Genomic DNA, 20,451 nt, shown 5'->3' with positions numbered 1-20,451 from the left:
CTATTTACACACACCTGGGTCTAGCAGCCAGCTCCTGGCTATAGTGCATTGCAAGAAAATTCAGGAACATCGGATCTCCATAGAGGCCTTTAAAGGATCTTTAAGTGCCAATCTTTAAACATTAATTCCTCATCATGAGTACGTTCAACCCAACCTATTTTCCAATTTGACAGAGGAGGTAAGAGGTTAGACGTAAAATCTTCAATAGAAAAATAATTGAACAACTGGACTGAGCCAACAGAACATGATCTTGTTCATTTCTATTTATATACAATTCAGTATTGAGAGCTCATTGCACAAATCAATTCTGTGCTCATTTGTATCAGACTGACAGTTACTCAACTACCAAGATTCTGCCCCTGGGCCAGCTGATACAGCACCTGAACACACAACACACTGCAGCACCAAGCTCTAAAACACCGAGTCCAAAATATCATGAAAACACATTAAAACACACCTTAAACTGACCAGATCACTGACACCTGGAGAGAAGGCAAATCACCCCACAGCACACCAGAACCCCAGCATACTCTTGCCTCTCCAGTATTAAAACAGTAAGGGCAGACAGAGAACTAAATATAGACTCACTGACCACACTCTGGCTGTTTAAACTGACCGACACCCAATGTCCAGGGCAGACAAGGTGAACTACAGGCTCAGAATGACAGACAGACACTTCCAGTTATCCTGCTGTACAAACACATGTATGAGAAAGGAGAGTTTTCCCAAACTGAAGAGTCATGTGCTGAATTTACACTTTGTCCTTCATATAGTTATAGAATATAATTATCAGTAAATTATATCTTATGTAAGACATATATGTATTGCTTATATTTATAAATACTATATGATTTGTGTTTTATAGGATTTATTTTTATGTTTATTAAAAATATTCCTTGCTAATAGTAGACAGTAAGAGAGCAGGAGGAATAACTGTAGGGAAAAAGTTAGTGAGAGCTGGTTGATAATTTATATGGTTTGGATTTATAAATAAAGGCACACAGTGACAGTGTGGAGTGTTCTCAGTGAGCAGGTCTCAGCAGGACAGGAGCAGTGGGAATGGGAGGATGGACAGATGGATCATGATGATGGACTCTAGATCAGTGAAGGAGTTTTAATTGTCCTCAGTGCTGGAGACAGTCTGTGTCTCCTACCTGAACAGATCACTCCAGCATCAGAGTCATGGGAAGCGCCATAGTGTTTCACTTCAGTGGTTCTGCAGTGCCTCAGCACAGACTCTGAACCTCTGCAGGAGACCAAGCCCAGCAGGACTGATCCAGACCCTGGTCCGAAGTGAGATCCTCCTGGTGCTGAAATAGCAGATCCACAACCTAGCTGTCTGCACACCACTGTAGCATCATCCAGATCCCAGATAATACTGCGAACTGCCCCCCACTCTCCTTTATAGTGAATCTCCACTGTCCCCTCACAGGGACTGGCACCATTAACCAGCCTCACATCAGCACTGCCTGTGGAGAGAGAGAAAAATACCATGTGTACAGGATATTTTGTATATTTATACTGCACATACTCAAAATATGTCAGACATTAAAATTTTCTTTAACCTGTTTGACTGGATTGCTAGTCCATCTTCGTGTGAACTAAAAACTAGGGACACACAGAAGGTGGAACACAGAAAGTCTAATATCATTTCAGACTCACAATATGTGTGAGATAGTAGATAATCTACTAGCACAGTGACTATAGGAGGGGAGAGATTCTGGAGAGTCTAGCAGCACAGTGACTGTGTCACATAACACCAGGCTACGGGAGGTAGGACCCTGTGCGTGGCAATTCAGGTATCTGTGGTTCAGTGCTGAAATGAGGGATGAAGACATGGTCTTGGGCAAAAGCTAGGAGGTCAAAAAGTCTGGAAGGTTCCGAGAACCAAAGGTACAAAAACAGGAGGTGAAGTCATAGTCGAGGACAAAAGGGTCAAAAGCCAGGAAGGTTCCGGGAAGAATTGCCGGGAGAGTAGAAATCACAAGACTAGGACTGGGAATATACAAGTACGGAGCTCAGGGAGGAGACCTCAATCGTGAGCGAGGAAAAGAAGACAAGTGAGGGTTTAAGTAGTGCTGAGTTAATTGGTGCGTGGGCGTTTACGGAGAGTAGAGGTCGTGGAAATGTGGGAGCGCTTGCATGCCTGCGTGCGATTCGTGACAGACTGTGTGTGAGATACTGGAGAGTCAAGCAGCACAGTGACTATGTGTGAAAGATACTGGAGAGTTTGCCAGTACAGTGACCGTGTGTGAGATACTGGAGAGTCTACCAGCACTCTAACTGTGTGTAAGATACAAGCAGAATAATGACTGTGTGTGAGATACTGGAGAGTAAACAGCTTTATGATATGAGTAGTATCTGGGTCAGGTTAGAGATTTAAACACTAACAAGTCACCTTAGTCTGAATAGTGTGCTTTGAATATGAGAGATTCTCAGTAGTAATTCATCTTCAGTGTGCAATATGTAATATTGCTTCCATTATACATCAAAACACATTAACAGGCTTTTTACAGTTATACAGTATTTTCTCTGAAAATATTAAATATATCAATACTTTGCTTTTAGCTTTTACCTGCCAGGATCTTAATACTAAGTTCATACACTGCACATTCCTTACGTACAAATTGTGTTTATTTTTTTCTGCTTATCCACTGTGTTTTGAAGTTGTTTCTGAGACATTCTGATAAGTAATTATAAATTGAAGCCCTAGAAAATTTAGTAGGATAACATTATAAACCCTTTAGTAAAAGCAATTGTAAAGTTGTGCTGTGTTGTGCTATTTGCCTTCCAAATTACAAAAAAAGTCAGATGTTTTCTTGATATGTGTTAAATTAATGTGATTCTTATGATTTCAAACTAAATTAATTGTGATTCAGTATATTATATGAAAAATAATATTTAGACTCCTAATAGTCTCAATTTATTATTTTGTAGAATAGGTTTGTTGACTGGGTTTTGGAAGAAGGAGGGTCTTTATAGGAGATGTTTAGGGTTTGAGGTGAATTTTTTTTTAAAAAGAGGGCAATATGTCAGCTGAAGTTGGAGTGAGAACTGTGATTCTCACTGAAGAGAGGAAAGGATGCCAAAGAAGTCAGCCTGAAACAATCTCTCCAGGAAAGTTTTTACAGAAGGACCTGTGTGTCTCGGTAGAGAAAGTGAATTGTTTAATTCTGCCCACGTTTATTTTCACTTTTGTCTGTCTACTCAGCCTGCTTTACTCAGACATCTTGGCTTCAGTCTCCTTCTACCAGGTCAGTGCAGCAGGCATCAAAATATATGTATTTAGTTAAACTAATAAAAAAAGATCAAGTAGACCAAATGACTCCTACCTGAGCAAAGCAGGGACACTTCCTGTCCATCACTACAGTTGACTGTCTGTGGAGAACTGCAGTTCACCAGATGAGTCTCATCCCCAGAGCACTGAATACCTGTCAGACACACAGCACTGTCACTGTCCCATACAGAGAGGAGATTTAGACTTGTAATACAGAGCACTGGATACCTGGCAGACACACAGCACTGTCACTGTCCCATACAGAGAGGAGTTATAGACTTGTAATACAGAGCACTGAATACCTGGCAGACACACAGTGTCATGTCCACCAGCAACTGCATTATATCTCGCAAACGACCTCTCGCTAATCAGGTCATAGCTATGGGTAATTCCATCAAGCCCAAGCTGATCAGTTAACCAACAATGACACCACACTAATGACCGCAACCTCAGCTGCTGGGATATTCTTACTGTCACTACCTTCAGGTCTGTGCTCGGTACTAGACTCTTTTCTAGGAGCTCCTACCCCGCCGTTCTTTACTGAGAAATACTCTTTCTGACTGAACCTCTGGCCTTCGATTTAAATTTGATACTCAACCTTCGTCCCTTGACTTCGACTACAGCCAAGCATCTAGGGTAAGTAGCCATCGATCTCCTTCCCCTTTTACCCCTCTCTCCGACCCTCCGAAACTCTCAGAATAACACACAGCATTCTTCCTCTAACTCGTGGACACATCATTCGTAACACACAGCAGTGTTACCGTGTCCCATACAGAGAGGAGTGATACACTTGTATTACAGAACACTGAATACCTGTCAGACACGCAGCACTGTTGCCTGTCTCATACACAGAGGAGTTGTATATTTGCACCACTGAGCCACAGCCTAGCTGTCTGCAGACCACAGAGGCCTCACTGTAGCCCCAGGAGTGTTGGAGGAGTCTTCCCCAGGTGCTGTTGTAGTAAATCTCCACCCTGCCATCACAGTGACTCTCTCCTCCTGACAGCCGGTCTCCACCGTCTAGAGCTGACAAGGATGAATCTATAAAAATCAATAATCATGTTTATTTTCAGTCGCACATCAGTAAAATAAAACAAACCCGTAGAGGGATTATCATAAATATTTTTTTTGTAAAATTAACTTGATACACCAGTTTATCGTGTCTGAACATAGTGTTTTAAAAATAGTCATCATATTTTTTTTAAATAATCTTGCTTAAGAAGTTTGCTAGGGTGTGAAATTCTAACATCACACTTACTCCGTCTTCTAATACTATACTCTCTTCTAATACCATAATTATTACATATAAGAATATATAAATATTGACTGTCTGACAACAACTGTGAACATCTTTTCTTTTGATTTTTCTTCAAGATATTGAAGTGCTTGTACTGCTGAGGATCAATACAGACAGCAGTGCTCTCACCTGTACAGACCAGGATGGTGTCATTGCTGTGAGAGCAGCTCATAGTGAGATATCGAAGTGTTTATACAGCTGGGAATCAGTACAGACAGCAGTGCTCTCACCTGTACAGACCAGGCTGATGTCAATGTGTGAGTGAAGCTCTGGTGCTCCCTGGTTGAGGTGGGACAGTCGTGGATTCTGGTCTCATTTCCCCGACACTGGATCTCCTCTGTCCTGATCAGCCCCTGTCCCTCTCCGAAATGAGCCCCTCTCAGCAACTCTGCTGGAAATCTGCAGTCTAGTTCACGACAGACCACCTCCGCATCCTTCATGTCAAAGTCGGCCTCACAGATCGTACTCCAGGACGTCCCTCGCAAAACCTCGACTCTGCCAGAGCAGAGATTCCTGCCTCCTATTAACCGCACTCCTGACATGTAAAAAAACATTTGTACACATTTTAACAGTATTAGAGCACATTAACAGTGTGTATAATACAGTATGTCAAAGTAAAATAAAATCAGATAAATTATATTCTTTAGATTACCTGTATTTAAAAATTGTAATCCTCAATTTAAAATATCTTAAAATCATAATTTGCATTTAATCTAAAGTATTAATATGCTCGGTCACGTTAGGAAAAATAAGGAAAAATTAGAAACTCAGTTTCGAATTTAATGTAAAGGGGGCAATAATACAGCAGGGAGGAGGTGCCGAAGGACGGTGAGAAAATCACACTGCACTGAGGCCTTAAAAGAGAATGAAGCAGGACTGACATCTAGACAGCCAGCAGGAGCAGCTCCTGGAGTCTCAACAACAATCAGAGAAACTGAAGCCTCGTGAACATTTATGAATCATTTAAACTACATCACTCATAGAGCCCAGAGAACAGTACTGTCACAGCCTGGCACTGCTGGAGCAGGACTGTCTGACCTGGCACTAAAAGACACTCTGTACTGTACAAGACCAGGGATGTCCTTCCAGCACCAGCTGCACATACCAGGGTCTAGCAGTCATCTCCTGGCTACAGAGCGTTGCAAGAACATGTAGGAACCTCATGTAAGAATTTCAGGGTAGTGGTTTTGCCTCCCATGTGGGGTGCCAAGGGCGCAAGTCTAACAGCCTTGTCCCGTTAAAACTGATGTCACGAAACAACAACAGGAAAACGTTGCAGCCCCATTTGCCAGCAGTGACATGCAAAAGTGACCCAACAACAACATAATAATCATTTATTATTTTCACATTATTCATTCTTAATGATAGATGGTAGTAATAAGAGGGAGCATTAACACTGGCAAATAAGACAATGAGAAGGCTTGGAAAATTTACATGGTTTTGTGGTCAGACTGGATTTTTACCAAATTCCAAAAGTCACTACTCTGAAACCCATGACAAACTGATCGAGAGTTCAGGATTCTGATTTGTCCAGTTCAGGTTGAATAGTCACAAAGTTTTATGATATTGTGCTTCAGCCTATTTAGCAGGTGGACTGTAAAACTGTCTCCTCTCTCCTGACAGACAGCAGAGAGGAGGGGTTTGTCCTGCTGTTGCTCTCAGTGTAATGGATGTTGGAAGGGCAAGCCATGAAATGGCAGGAGAGCAAAAAAGAGAGGAAAAACGGGGATTAACTCAGGAGGTCAGACGATGTCTGGTAGAAATCTATGCCCACAGGCCGCAGAGGAGAGGACCAGGTGCTAGGTGGGTCTCAAGACATCCAAACCCTCAGTGCTGAGCAAGGAGCAGAGCAGACACAGGAAGTAAATAGGCTACACAATAAGACACACCTGAAAGACATGAATAATCACAGGGATCTAGGAACAAGACAGAAGAGCAGCACCCTCTAGGTGTACAGGGCGTGACACTCAGACAGGGTCTCTTGACTGTGTTTGTACCTCTGATCTCCCCACAGGTAGAGAGACACATACAGCTGTTACAGTGAGGAGTGTTGTCACAGCTCTCAACTGTGGAAATGAGAGGATGGACTGATGGATCATGATGATAAACTATAGATCAGTGTCTCCTACCTGAACACCTCACTCCAGCATCAAAGGCATGAGAAAGGCTATACTGTTTAATTTCTTGTTTTTCACAGTCCCTCAGTGCAGACTCTGACCCCTTGCAAAGGACCCAGCTAAGCAGAATTGATCCAGACCCTGGTCCAAAGTGAGCTCCTCCTGGTGCGGAAACCGCAGATCCACAGCCCAGCTGTCTGCACACCACTGCAGCATCATCCAGATCCCAGTGTTGGTCAGATACTGTCCCCCACTCTCCATCATGATACACTTCCACTGTCCCCTCACAGGGGCTGGCACCCTTCACCAGCCTGACATCAGCACTACCTGGAGACAGAGAAAATAATATTACCATGTTTGGAGGAAAAATTCTATATATCTACATATACATATTGAAAATATTTCTGATAGTTTAGTTTTCTGTGTGACTGGATTGCTACTCCATTCCCTGGTGAACTAGAAACAGATTACATGCAGAAACCAACACAGAAAGCGTACTAAGTATACTAACTCAACGTCTGTAAAACATTGACGCCCACTATCTGCCTTTTCAGATTCTGACTTTGCATGAGATATTGGAGAGTCTTACAGCATAGTTACTGAGAGATACTTCATACTCTGCAGTATGAGATACTGGAGAGTTTAGCAGCACAGTGACTCTATGTGTGAGATACTGGAGAGTCTACCAGCATACATGTAGTAATTCTATGAATTTAGAGGGCTGGGACTTGTATTTCTCTTTTTCTCAGAGCTGTGGTCAGAGTTTTCAGTGCCTCTGGTGTCAGAAGTCTGAATCACTGATGCTTGTTTGTATCTGTGTATCAGGCCTCATGTAATAACTGCAAAATAAGAATGGAAACTGAATACTGGTCTGTACAAGGTATGAGATTTAAGAACTGATTTAAGTCTTTTTACTCTTGGTGTTGTACTTTGAAGCTGAGAGTTACTTAAATGCTTAAATATAAAGTCTGCAGTGGACTCGCCTTATACACAAAATATGTTTACGCAAATCCATGTATACGCGGGGATTGATAAAAATAAATAAAAAATCAAATAACAAGAGAAATTACTCAAATTCAAATCTGTTGTGTTCCCTGCATTTTATTATTATTAATAGAGTAATATGATGAGGCTAAGAAGGGTGTTCTGATTATATGTGATTATACATAATTTTGCATATGTTTTATATTAGAAACCTTACTACAGTGTAAAGCACAAATCTTTCAGTGCTTCACATGTTTTGTTGAAACCTACTTGAAGTGTATATTCTCTTTCTTTATAACGCAGTCTTTAACAAACAAAATAGTGATATGTGAATGTTACCCCAGCCTCAGACAAGGGGCGCCTGAGTTGGGGTGTTAAGGAGACCAGACACGAATAAGTGTGTAAAATGTTCTGGAGGTGCCTTTAATTGCTTTGCCTTTTTCAACCATCTTTTCAACATTACTTTTTTGAATAATTGTTTTTCTGTAAGGAATCCCCAAAGAAGAGGCATGTGGATCCTATGCAGACGCAGGAGCAGGTAGATATCGAAACAGGCGTACAATCCGAAACGTCAGGCAAGATTGTGGTCGAAAGGTGATAGGTAGTTCGAAATCCAGGAGATGCAAAGAGAGGCGTACAATCCAAATCAGTAGGCGAGGTATAAGGTCGAGGGGCATAAGGGAAGTTCAGTAACCGGGAGAAGTATAGAAAGCGAGGTACAAACAAAGGCAGGGTAGAGCTCTCTGAGAAAAGACTCAATACCGAGCGGCAGGAAGCGGGTCTGGATGGTTTAAATAGCGCTGCGTGCTGCACGGTAGAGCGTGTGCTGGTGGATTAATACGTGCGGCGGCGCTTGTTATTAGTAACCCGCTGCTGGTGCTTGAAGTTATTCACCATCTCCACCGCTGACCCATCTATGTAGATGGGGGAGTGAATGTTTCCTTGTGTTGACTTCAGAAGACAAGGAAACGTTCACTCCCCCATCTACATAGATGGGTCTGCGGTGGAGATGGTGAATAACTTCAAATTCCTAGGCGTTCACATCTCTAAGGACCTTACATGGACACTGAACACCTCCAGTCTCATCAAGAAGGCACAACAGCGGCTGTACTTCCTGAGAAGGCTGAAGAAAATACACCTACATCCACTGATCCTCACCAACTTCTACAGATGTACGGTGGAGAGCATACTGACGACCTGCATCACAGTCTGGCACGGCAACTGCACCGCATCCAACCGTAAGGCACTACAGCGGGTGGTCAAAACTGCCCAACACATCATCGGCAGTGCCTTACCATCCATCCAGGAAATATACAACACCAGGAGTCTGAAAAAAGTCACCAAAATTATGTCTGACCCCACTCACCCCAGTCATAACTTGTTTATTCCCCTACCATCTGGCAGAAGGTTCCGGTCACTCCAGTCGCACACAACTAGACTCCAAAATAGCTTCTTCCCCAGAGCTGTCAAGTTGGTGACGCCCCCACTCCCTTCCACCTTATTATGATCTCTCCTAACGTCCTCCTGTACCCACAACGACTGTACTCCTACACCACCACACACACATGTAAGCTGAAATTGTACTGTCCCCTCGATAGCCCAGTAAAACTGTAACAGGCATAATAATATTTAATATTTATTAATTAACCATACTACTTTAACCATACTATTGTTTGCACTGTTCCAAGAATTACCTTGCACTGTTTTTGTCCTGTTATATTTTCTCTGTTTGCGGAATTTTGCACAGTTTTGATTACTTGATTACATGTTATTTATGTTAACATTATTTAACATGTTACTGTTATTGCTATTGTGTAACTGTCTATTGTCTTATCTTCTGTCCTATTTATATACTGCACCTGAGTGACTAATGAGAAACACTTTTCATTATACTATGCACCTGTGTAAGTTTAATGAAAATAAAGTTGAATTGAAAGTTGAATTGAATTGAATTGAAATTGAATTGATTAGTTCTCTTATGGGTTGATCTCCGCTGGCTAGCAGTCATGACATTTTCACTGTTTCAATATACAATTTTTCCAGATTTCCACTGTTTAAACAATTCAATAACTGTTGAACTACAGTTTCATTTAACACACTGAGCATTGCTGCTCAGGTTCAGGTTCAGCCACCTGAAGAAGGCTTCACGGCCGAAACGTTGTATTTTCTTTCTTCTTTTTTTCAGCATAGAATAAACCTATTACTTGTTCCTTTGAGATTAAGAGATGTCTATCTGTGTGTTTGCTTATGCAATCATTAGTGTACAAAATGTACAGCAGAGGGGACAAGACACAGCCCTGTGGTGATCCAACTGAAGTGTAGCGAATGTCAGACAAGCACTTCCCCCAACTTGACCTGTTGAGACCTGCTGGTTAGGAAGTTTAGCACCCACCTTATCGAGTTCTCATTCAGATTGAAGCACTTCAGATTTACACTTCCACTATTATTGTCAACTCCTTTCATGTCACCATTTGCTTTACCATGTTTCTTACAATAGAATTCACCATCTTGCTTCAGTGTATAGCCGCACGGCATAAGTAATATTTCCAATCAATGTTTACTCTTAACAACACATCTTTACCTCATGTGGCTTCTACATAAACGCTAAACCAATTTCTAGTTATTTCCACAACTCAAACATAACACCACATTTCTGTGTGTGATAATCACATCCTGTTTACCCAGGGCAACATTAATACTATCATAGACCTCAGGGCTATAGACTTTCAGGGGGCCCCTCCAACTCACATCACTTAATCAACAAACACAACTGTGCCCTACACAACTTTGCCATACACTACATTTAAAGTTCAAATCTTGTTCAAAACGTTGTAAAAAACAGAGCTTAAGACAAGTTAGAATCAAAACTAAAGAGTAATTTAGTCTTACAGTTGCAAAAAGCCTCCTTGGCCCTACATACACATATACAGAAGCCACTTAAAACTGCTTTTAACACCACAACAGACGGTCTTCTCAACAGACACACAGAGCATTCCTACATTATTCCCAGAACTACAGACTCAACCACTGCCCACTCAACAACACAAGCACCATTACAAAAATTGCAGTTAAATAACGCAAATCACACAAAATCATCTAAAATGGAAATAGGTGCTTTTACTCCTCCGCGGCGGGAGTGACAATAAGGACCATGGCTGGTAGCTTAGCTGAAAAATAGTCAAGACAACGTAATCATTCTGACCAGCGATGGATACAAAAACTCTATACATTAGCCACAACATCCAATCATTCATGTTGTGCTCACTTTATTTTATATTTATGAGGTTTTAAAGAGTTTTACCAATGTGCAAAGTGATGAGGAGACCAGACACGAATTAGTGTGCAGAATGTTCTGGCGGTGCCTTTAATTACTTTGCCTTTTCACTCTTGCCAGAACCGCGGTTTCCTTATCACTGCCAGTGGCAAAACGCTATTTACAGGATAAACTATTAAACAGCATTGAAGCTTGTTCTCATCCTCTTAGGAGTTTTCATGTTGTGTATAATTTATGAAGAAAAAATAAAAAATAATAAATTTAAACAAACAAAAAAGAGAGGTACCCCTTTCTTTCATACATCTAATTTCTAGCCCTTACATGCCAAGATCTCACACATGAATCATTTAACAACTGATTCAGAGATTAATCATATTCCAAATATACCAGATAAGTTTAATATATTTTGCTAACTAGTAAATTCATTAACCCTCTGTGTTATTGTAAAGTTATCCTAAACGATGCCTCAAGCCTGAGTGCTCTGATCATGAATCTCCAACTGATGGAGGCAGGAAAAGTATTTGTGTAACTTGTACAATATTATTTAAGTAATTATTTGATTTTCATTATCCATGCTTAAAAACTAGCATTCAAATGCACACCAACCAGATTGCAGTAAACCATTCTTATTAAATCTCCACATTATCAAAAAAAAATAGTCCTTATTATCTGAATCTTAACTGTAGAAGACCAACTCATTTATCTGTCAAATTTTACTCAAATGTGCAAAGTCAATATAATTGCTGCCTTCCAGTTCAGTTCCAGACCCTCTTTGCTATCTGTGTGGAGTTTGTATGTTTTACCTGAGCTCACATCTTTTTTTTTTCTCTGGGTTCTCTGGTTTCCTCCCAGGTACTATCAAATTCACCCTGGTGGGAGTGTGTGCATGTCTGTGTCTGTGTGTGTGCCCTGTGATGGATTGGTGTGCTTTCCAGTGTGTCGCCTGCATTGTGTCCGTTGCTTGCTGGGATTTACTCCAGCTGCCCAGGGACTCTTCATTCAATAAAGCAACTGTAACTGTTCTACCCTGGTTTCTAATAATAAAAAAAATCATATTTTACTATTATCTGAGCAGTAAATATTTTTTCTACAGTACAGCCTGTTCTTTTCAATTTCTAAACACAGCAAACCTGCATGAACCATACAGAAAAAGAAGTTTCTGTAATAAAACTACCATAGTCTCTAATATATATATACTCCTATCTAGAAACAGCTATGGGTCAAAAATAGTTTCACATCATATTTACCTCCTATATTCAATTTTTATTTTAAATATATTGACCTCCAATAGTACCTCAGTCTCTTTTAATTTTCTCTAAAATTATTACTGGCTTAAAACTGTTCCAGACTTTAAACACAGATTTACCTCAAATAACATTGACCTATCTAATGAGCTTTAACACTGAAAGTATCACATAATCAAAAAAATACACATCTTTAATAATTCATTTACCTACAATGCTACCTCAGTTTCTTATAATTATTTAGTGGGAAAACATTACCTTCTCAGACATTTTCTAGTGTTTAAACATGCATTTAAATCTATTATTATACCTGGCCTTAATAATTCTTCAAGCTAAAATATCACCTTCTCAAGAAAAGATTTATATAAAAGTTCCATCTGTAATAAAGCCACAACCTGTAATAATAAAATATACTCCTGTCTTTAATAACGCTCTTATCTGTTTTAGAATAAGAATATTGCATACAGATAATTATACTGGAGACATAAACTGAAGATAATAATAAGTAGCAGTAGATTGGCAGAGGTGATGCTATTAAAAATATAAAGTTGTTCTAAGCAACTAAGTATTTGACCTGACTTACAGACCAATCAAAATAGTTTTAATGTTTTCTTATGAATACCCACAGTCCTGGATTTAAAATAAAACATTAAAACCTCTTATCCCGAGCTCATTTACAAATTATGTTGTGCAGCTTTTCCATCTTAAATTTAATTCTTGTTGTCTGTCTGTCTGGAAAGCAGAAGACTGGTCACTTACTGGCTGAGCTGTGCAGCACCAGGACAGCGAGAGAGAAGATGGACAGGCAGCTCTCCATTGTCATCAGGACAGAGCGCAGCTAAGACACCTGTCTTCAACCCTGAGCCCACAGGGCAACTGAGCTGCTGCTCCACACCCCGGACCCCCAGTAACAGCACAGCCCCCCACTCCGCCAATCACACACAGCACTGCCTTTTCAGACTGACAGCAGGAACCTCTCACACAGGCGGGATGGCAAATCAGACAGGGCCCTTTCAGTCTTCTCCATATATACAGTATCAGAGCCACATCACTGTTTCCTCTCCCTGAAGACACTCCCAGCAGTGCGGAGGAGAGGAGACACAGGAGCAGCTCTGTGTCTCTCTGGTGGAAACTCACAGATACAGACAGCAGGGCTGCAGGTGCTGCAGGGGCAGGAAGAAATCAGATAAAAATTAATGTCACAGTTCTCTGACGATTTAGATAAGTTATGTAACTTTAAATAATTATCAAGTTAATAAATTATGTTCAATAAAAAAGCTAAATAAAATTTGCATGACAGTGTCAGGCGATGTCCAGTGACTGGTGTCCTGAATATGGTCCTCTGTGTCTTACTGTCTGTGTCAGGCAGTGTCCAGTGACTGGTGTCCTGTGGTGAGCCACAAAGAGGTTGTTGTCCCTCCAGACAGCTGTGTCTTCTGGTTCTGGTCAAGGACAGTGTGAGAAGAGCCTGTCCTCAAGGGGGTAGTGAGGTCACTCAGGTCAGCACGGGAATACAGAGACAAGGACTGAATAAAAACTGGCTGTCCTGTGGCTGTGATCAGAGATCAATAGTTTAAATGAAAAAGAAAGAAAAGCCCAGTAGTGACTGTGCCCTCTGTACTGAGCCTGGTGGACAGCAGCTCTTCCAGTTGAGTCCCTCAGACCCTGAGTCTGTCCCTGTGCAGCTCAAGCCCACACAGATGTTCCAGCCCCTCCAGCTGTGACCCCAGCATCTCTCTGTGTGGAGCTGACTGTGTGATTGAGACTCTCAAATAGCACAGTGGAGCTGAACTGATACTGATACCCTGATACAACCCCAGGCTGAATAGAGTGAGGACATGGCTCACCTCCTCCTTATTATTAGTAGTGTTAGTAGCTGTAGTGATAGCAGTATTTGTAGCAATAACAATACTTCTTGCAGCACTAATTATATTAGTAATACTAGCTTTAGTAACATTAGTAGTAGCAGTTGGAGTAGCAGTAGAATCTTATAAGTTGCAGTTGTATCAGTGGCAGCAGAAGTAGTAGCTGTAGTAACAGTAGTAATACTAGAAGTATGAGCAATAGTAACAATATTAGAATTAGTAGTTATGCCGTAAACTCTTTAGTTCAACATTATAGCAAAGCTGTGTTGCAGCTTCACGATAAGAACTGCAGAAGAGCAGGAGTCAGTTTCAAAGTTGGAAAAACAACAAAAAGAAAAACTTGTTAATACACCCAGACTGAACAGTGAGAACACAGCTCACATCCTCCTTGTTAATAGTAGTAGCAGTAATAGCACTGACAGCAGTAGTAGCAGTTACAGTAGTACCTGCAGCAGTAGTAACAGTAGTACTAGTAGCATTAGTAGTAGCAGTAAAATATTACTAGTTGCAGTTGTATTAGTAGCAGTGATAGTAGCAGCTGTCATAGTTGTAGTAGCAGTAGTAGGTGTAGTAATAGTAGCAGTATTTGCAGTAGTAGTAATAGCAGCAGTAGTATTTGTCACCATAATAACTGCAGGAGCAAAAGAGCAAGAGTCAGTTTCAAAGCATAAAGAAACAACAAAATGATTAATAATGATGATGATTAATGATAATTAATGATTATAATGATTAATTAGAAACAATCAGTCCTTGTTAATACAGCCTAACAGTGGTGATTTAAGGCAACAATTCCTGCTGGGCCAGCATGAAAAAGTTTCACATAATGACATGACAACATATTTGTACAGAGGGACATATTATCTTCAGTAAAACTGCATTATCTCTTCACTCCCCTGTCTTTAGGAAATGGGCCTGTTTCGTCAAAGCTTTACTGGAACTGCAGATCAGACTGTGCAGTGAGTCTGTGGTTTGTGCTGTGATGCTCAGTGCAGTGTGATGAGGCAGCTGAGAATTGAGCTGTACAGGAAGACACACGGGGGAGCCCAGTGTTCAGATATCTAGTCCTGTACAGAGACACACAGGGAGTCCAGTCAGAGCTCTGTTGCTGTACAGTGAGGCACACAGGGGAGCCCAATGCTCAGAGCTCTACAGGGTGACAGGTCTTCTCCCCACACAGATGTCTCAGGGCTCTCACAGCTCTCTCAGTGTGTCTCTCAGGGCTGAACAGGAGGGGCTATTCCTGTAAGAATGGAGGCTGACTCTCAGAGCTCCAGTGTCAGTATGAGGAGCAGCTCTCAGACCTGACTTCTGCCAGAGTCTCTGAGCTTGAGTGGGCAGGAGCACTAAGCGCCTCAGCAGCTGAGAAAAGCCTCCTGTCTCCTGTGGTCACAGTGTGGCTGAACACCTGCACTGTCTTCCTGCTCCTTCTCCTCTCTCTCCCCCTTCCTGTCTCTCTCGCTGTGTGTGCTCTTATCTGTCCATCTCTCTCTCTTCTCTTCTCTCACTCTGACAGTCTGTGCAGAGTATCTGAAGGGGATGTAACACCACTTGGCAAAGGAGAAAACTTATCAGAGGCAGAATAAAAAAAAATCTTTATCTCCTCTCAGTCAGATTCACAGCTCAGACTCACACACAGAGCATTGGATCCCTTAGTACTTTACCAAAACTCCTACCTCCTGAACAGACAGAAGCTCCTTCTCTTTGTCCTGACAATTCAGAACCAGTGGACATTCAGACAATCAGTGCTGCTATATGAATAATATCAGACAGAACACCCTGGACTCAGGTCACATCTCCCCCTTTTCTCCCTCCTCACAGCCCTTTTAGAGACAGAGAAGAGCTCTGGGTTCTCTTCTCTGTGAACTGGGCTCAAGGGTCACTGATCTGGCAGCTGTGGGCTCTGTTCCAATTCAGAAGCAAGAAGTTTCTATTAACCCTTTCCAGGACCTCCAGCCCTTCAGTATTATTGCCCTGATTCATTGTCTTTACTGTAAGTCAGCCTCCATCCCTCTGTCAGAAGTGTTTTACTGAAAATTGAGCAATATGTGTTTATCTCTTATTATTATTTTTACTGATTTAATGAACAGCAGTATTGCTACTCTTATAAGTGTAATATGATTATTAGCAGCAGCAGACTGATGGTCTTGTCTACAATAGTGACCAGTTGACAAGTCTGTAGCTCTGAGCAGTGGGACTCAGATCACACAGAAGACCTGTCTGTGTGTGATTCCACACCAGCCCTGGGATACAGCGTCTCCCACACGTCTCTCACGGAGTCTTATAAATATACAGTTAAACAGAGTCTGATAACAGTTATACAGTTAATTAAATCATCAAACCGGCTGAGGAGCTGAGAGCTCGGGTGGAAATAAAACCAGGAGATACTCTTCAACCTCCAGGATCATGAGTCTGATCCTCCTGGCTTCTATTCTGTGGAGATTCGTGTAAAACGCTTAAAAGCGCTTATTACAAGAACTTGTGCCCTTTCTCTTCTGCTCTACGCGAGTATGCTTTACAACGCATTAGTCTGTGAAGTAAACTATTTTTTTTGTTCAATAAATTGTATTCCTCGGTTTGTCGCTCTCCATTTCCAGCTGTTATGTCTCCTCCATCGGAGACGCGCTCTGCTCTGTCAGAAAGAGCGCTGTGACGTCACAGACACCAACCAGAGTGTCGGGATCAGAGAGCGAGACCGAGGGAGGCGCGCTGAGCGCTCGGAGGAGAGATATTGATCACTTATCTATCGACAACCAATTAATTCAACTGAAAAACCTTAGAATCATCGATTAACTTCACCGATTGGTGAGTACTAATTCTTTTCTTTCTTTAAATTCTTTAAATATCTAGAAAACAGTCAATACAGCCTGTATCGATCAAATACCATAGTGCGTTTAGTGTTCATAATGTTCAATCCCAAATTAAAGAATGATTATTCAAATGATTGTTTAGAAATTGTATTCTAGAGCTTGAAAATTATATTTCAAGTTGATATATTCGTGTAGGTAACAGTTTAAATGCATTTTTCCACTGTTTACAAATTATAAGTATGGTAACCACGGCGACACGTGCCACGTCACTGTGCCCAGCTAGGTGTCTCGCCTTCGTCACAAAGAATGCTTTGACGTCACGGACTAATACTAATGCGAGTGTATTCATATTTAATATTAGTGAGAATATAATCGGTAGCTTTAATATTAATGCTAGTGTTCATGTCAGTATTAATGGTGATTGCGCTTCTGATAGTTTTGATGCCAGTGTAGGGAAAACCGGTTCAGGGACGCCAAATATGTAATCATAGTAGCTCTCTGAAGGCACCAGTTCTGTAGGGTTTGGGCATTTACTGAGACAATTATTAATTGTACCAGTAAATCACAAAGTTGATTCTTTTGATGGCTTTAGAATCCAACCATGCGACATAACTCAAACAACGCGCACACACAGGTACTAATACACGAGGATACATTTATTAATACATAGAATATGCATGTAAACCTAACAGATCTTATCGAGAGGGTTATCAGAATACAAAAGATATATATTCAGTCAGTTACAAAGAGTTACATATATCAAGAGGACATACGTTCAGTATATCATTCATTAAGACCGTTTCGTAAATGAACTTAGTTATAACTTCTACATTAGATACTCAAACAAGTACATAACTCTTAGGAATTAAATTGATATCAACTGGTTGGGATAACAATTGAATTCTCGAGCTGTAATGCATTGAAGTTGAATACTCATCCAATCTTTGGGGATTCAGATCTCCTGCGGGCACAAAGAAACAGTTGCAGGCTGTTGCTGTCCAATCCGCGCTCTCTGGCTCCGTGCCAGGCTGTGATGTGCGGCTTGCGACGGTGCACTGCTGATGCTCACTGTTGGCTTTAACTAGCAAAGTTTGTGCACAGGAGAAAAGATGACTGTGGGTCCCATCAAGTCAGGAAGAGGACCGGTTCGTTCCTGATGAAGAGCTAGTTCTGAATAGTAATTCAGCTGTCCACAGTTCCGACCTGTTCACGAGGCCTGCTGCTGGTTACTCTCTGGCAACCTCCACTCTAGACTCTTAGAACAAAGGAAAGTTCTGGCACTCGGAGACACTGGCCGTTCCGTGGTTGTCCGGGCTGAGTCTCAGGATGGTCAGGAGGCGCGCTGCGAGAATGTCCTGCCCTTGGGAGCCTTCTGCTCCTGGGCCGTCCTGCCCTGGAATTCTCCTTTGAATTCCCTTTAGAACAGTCCACAGAATCCTCTCCAGAATCTTACTGAATCTCTCTGAATCTTGTTGAATCTGAATCTTGTTGAATCTGAATCTGAATCTCTCAGGCTCTCTGTGTTGCCTGTTTTTACCTGGAGGAACTTCAGCTCATTGATTGGCTGAAAGTTCCATGGGCATCAGAGTCCCACGTGGGTTACTCGGCCCTACCAGTCCCTGATTGGTTGATCAAGGTGAGATATGAGTCACTTACTCCTGACACTTAGTAATGCAGTCCAGATGTCCAACTGGCACTCCCTAGACAGATAGGCGCCAATGGATGACCATGATAGCCAGGCTTAGCTAAGTGCATCCCCCTTTGGGAGCTGTCCTTATCAAAAGAAAACATCTTGCATGAATGGTTTCTCTGTGGCTGCACCACAGAGATGAACAGAGAAATGGGGCCTCATTTGGGAAGCTCAGAAACACTTAATTCTGCCTTATTAATAAGCCTCGCCGCTACACCAGTATTCATGTTAATATTAGTTATAATTATAGAGTTACTGTTAGAGTATTTACACTAGTAGTCATGTTAGTTTTAGTGATAGCATTACTGTTATTATTAGCATTAGTAGTGTATTAGTAGTTTGTGTCAGTGATAATGATAGTGTAATTCTTAGTGATAGTGTTACTGTTTTAATGTTAGTGGCATTTGTGTTAGTGTTAGTTATACTGTATTTGTAGTTATGAGTGTGTGTGTTTTTGTCTGTGTGTGTGTGTTGGTGTGTGTCTATAAGTATTTGTAGTCTATGTGTGTGTCTGTGAATGTGTGTGAGTATGTGTGTGAGTGTCTGATTGTGTATATAAATGTATGTCGTGTCTGTGAGTGTGTGTTGTGTCTGTGTGTGTGTCTGTGAATGTGTGTCTGTGAATGTGTGTAGTGTATGTGTGTGTGTCTGTCAGTGTAAGAATGTGTGTCTGTGAGTGTGTGTGAGTGTCTGTGTGTGTGTGTAATGTCTGTGTGTGAATATGTTTGGGTGGGTGTCTGTCAGTGTGTGATAATGTGTGTTATTGTGTGGGTGTATATCTGTGGGCTTGGGCTCCACTCGTGTGTCTGACAGAAGTGATCCATCAACAGGTGTTGAGGTCCAGAGTCGCCTGAGAATGGAACCACTTTCTAGAGTCCAGACCAACGTCCAGAGAGCTGTGAGTGCTCTGTTTTTATCACTATTACTAGTAATGACAGCAGTAGTAGTATTAATATCAGAATTAGTATTAGAATTTGTAGTCATGGTCATAGTAGTAGCAGCAGAAGTAACAACAGTGGTAGTTGGATTATCCAAGCAGTTACTCCAGGAACTACAGTATTACACATTTATACTCTATTTTCCAGGTATGTTTTGTAAAGTGCTTTGATGTTCTGGATTAAAAGGCAAAATATAAGAAAAAAATAGATTGATTGATTGATTGATTGATTGACTATGAGAGTGAAGTCTGGTCGAACTTGTTTGTCTAAATGAACTGTCCTGTCAACAGATTTCTACAGAGGTGAACAGAGAAGATGTCCAAACCCACCAGAGACTGGAGACAAGTTTGAGAGTCAGGCCCCAGACCCAGAGAGCTGTGAGTCCACTGCTGGTCTTCTTCAGATTGTGATTCTTCCTCTTCTTCCTCCTCCTGAAATTAAAGCTCATTGCAGTAGCAGGGCTCTGTTGTCTTCTCTTGAGGAGGAGAAAGACTCTACCTGACAGTGTGTGCATCTGCGTGTATGTTAGTGTGTGGGAGTGTGTGTCTGTGGGTGTTTGTGCTTGTGAGTCTAGTCCAGCCCGTGTCTGTAACACAACTGTGTCTGACATCCCCAGATCAGGAAGGAGGTAACAGGAGACTCAGCCAAAACAGGAGCCAGACCAAAGACCCCAAGAAAAGCAAGTCTGCATTATTATTATTATTAATAATAATAATAATATATTATTATTATTAATAATAATTATTAATAATTATTAATAATTAGTAGTAGTAGTAGTAGTAGTAGTAGTACTAGTAGTAGTAGTAGTAGTAGTAGTAGTAGTAGTAGTAGTAGTATTTGTAGTGAGAGGGTGAGTGTGTGTGAGGTTGTGTGTGAGAGAGGGTGAGCATGTCTCAAACTCCATTCCTAGAGGGTCTGGTGCATCATCTGGTTTCCTGCCCAGAGGTCTTGGTTACAA

At 41.4% G+C, this 20,451-nt stretch overlaps 1 long non-coding RNA gene across 1 annotated transcript; it reads left to right on the top strand.

Moving 5' to 3' along the window:
* Positions 1 to 18,896: 18,896 nt before the first annotated feature.
* Positions 18,897 to 20,160, top strand: LOC138242933 (uncharacterized). Its single transcript, XR_011191812.1, has 3 exons — positions 18,897 to 19,453; positions 19,784 to 19,870; positions 20,110 to 20,160. It is a non-coding gene; the product is annotated as an uncharacterized lncRNA (long non-coding RNA).
* The last annotated feature ends 291 nt before the right edge of the window (positions 20,161 to 20,451 follow it).

The sequence above is a fragment of the Lepisosteus oculatus genome, chromosome 14 (assembly GCF_040954835.1).
Source record: "Lepisosteus oculatus isolate fLepOcu1 chromosome 14, fLepOcu1.hap2, whole genome shotgun sequence".
NCBI classification, from domain to species: domain Eukaryota; kingdom Metazoa; phylum Chordata; class Actinopteri; order Semionotiformes; family Lepisosteidae; genus Lepisosteus; species Lepisosteus oculatus.
This window is presented reverse-complemented; position numbering and strand designations above follow the sequence as displayed.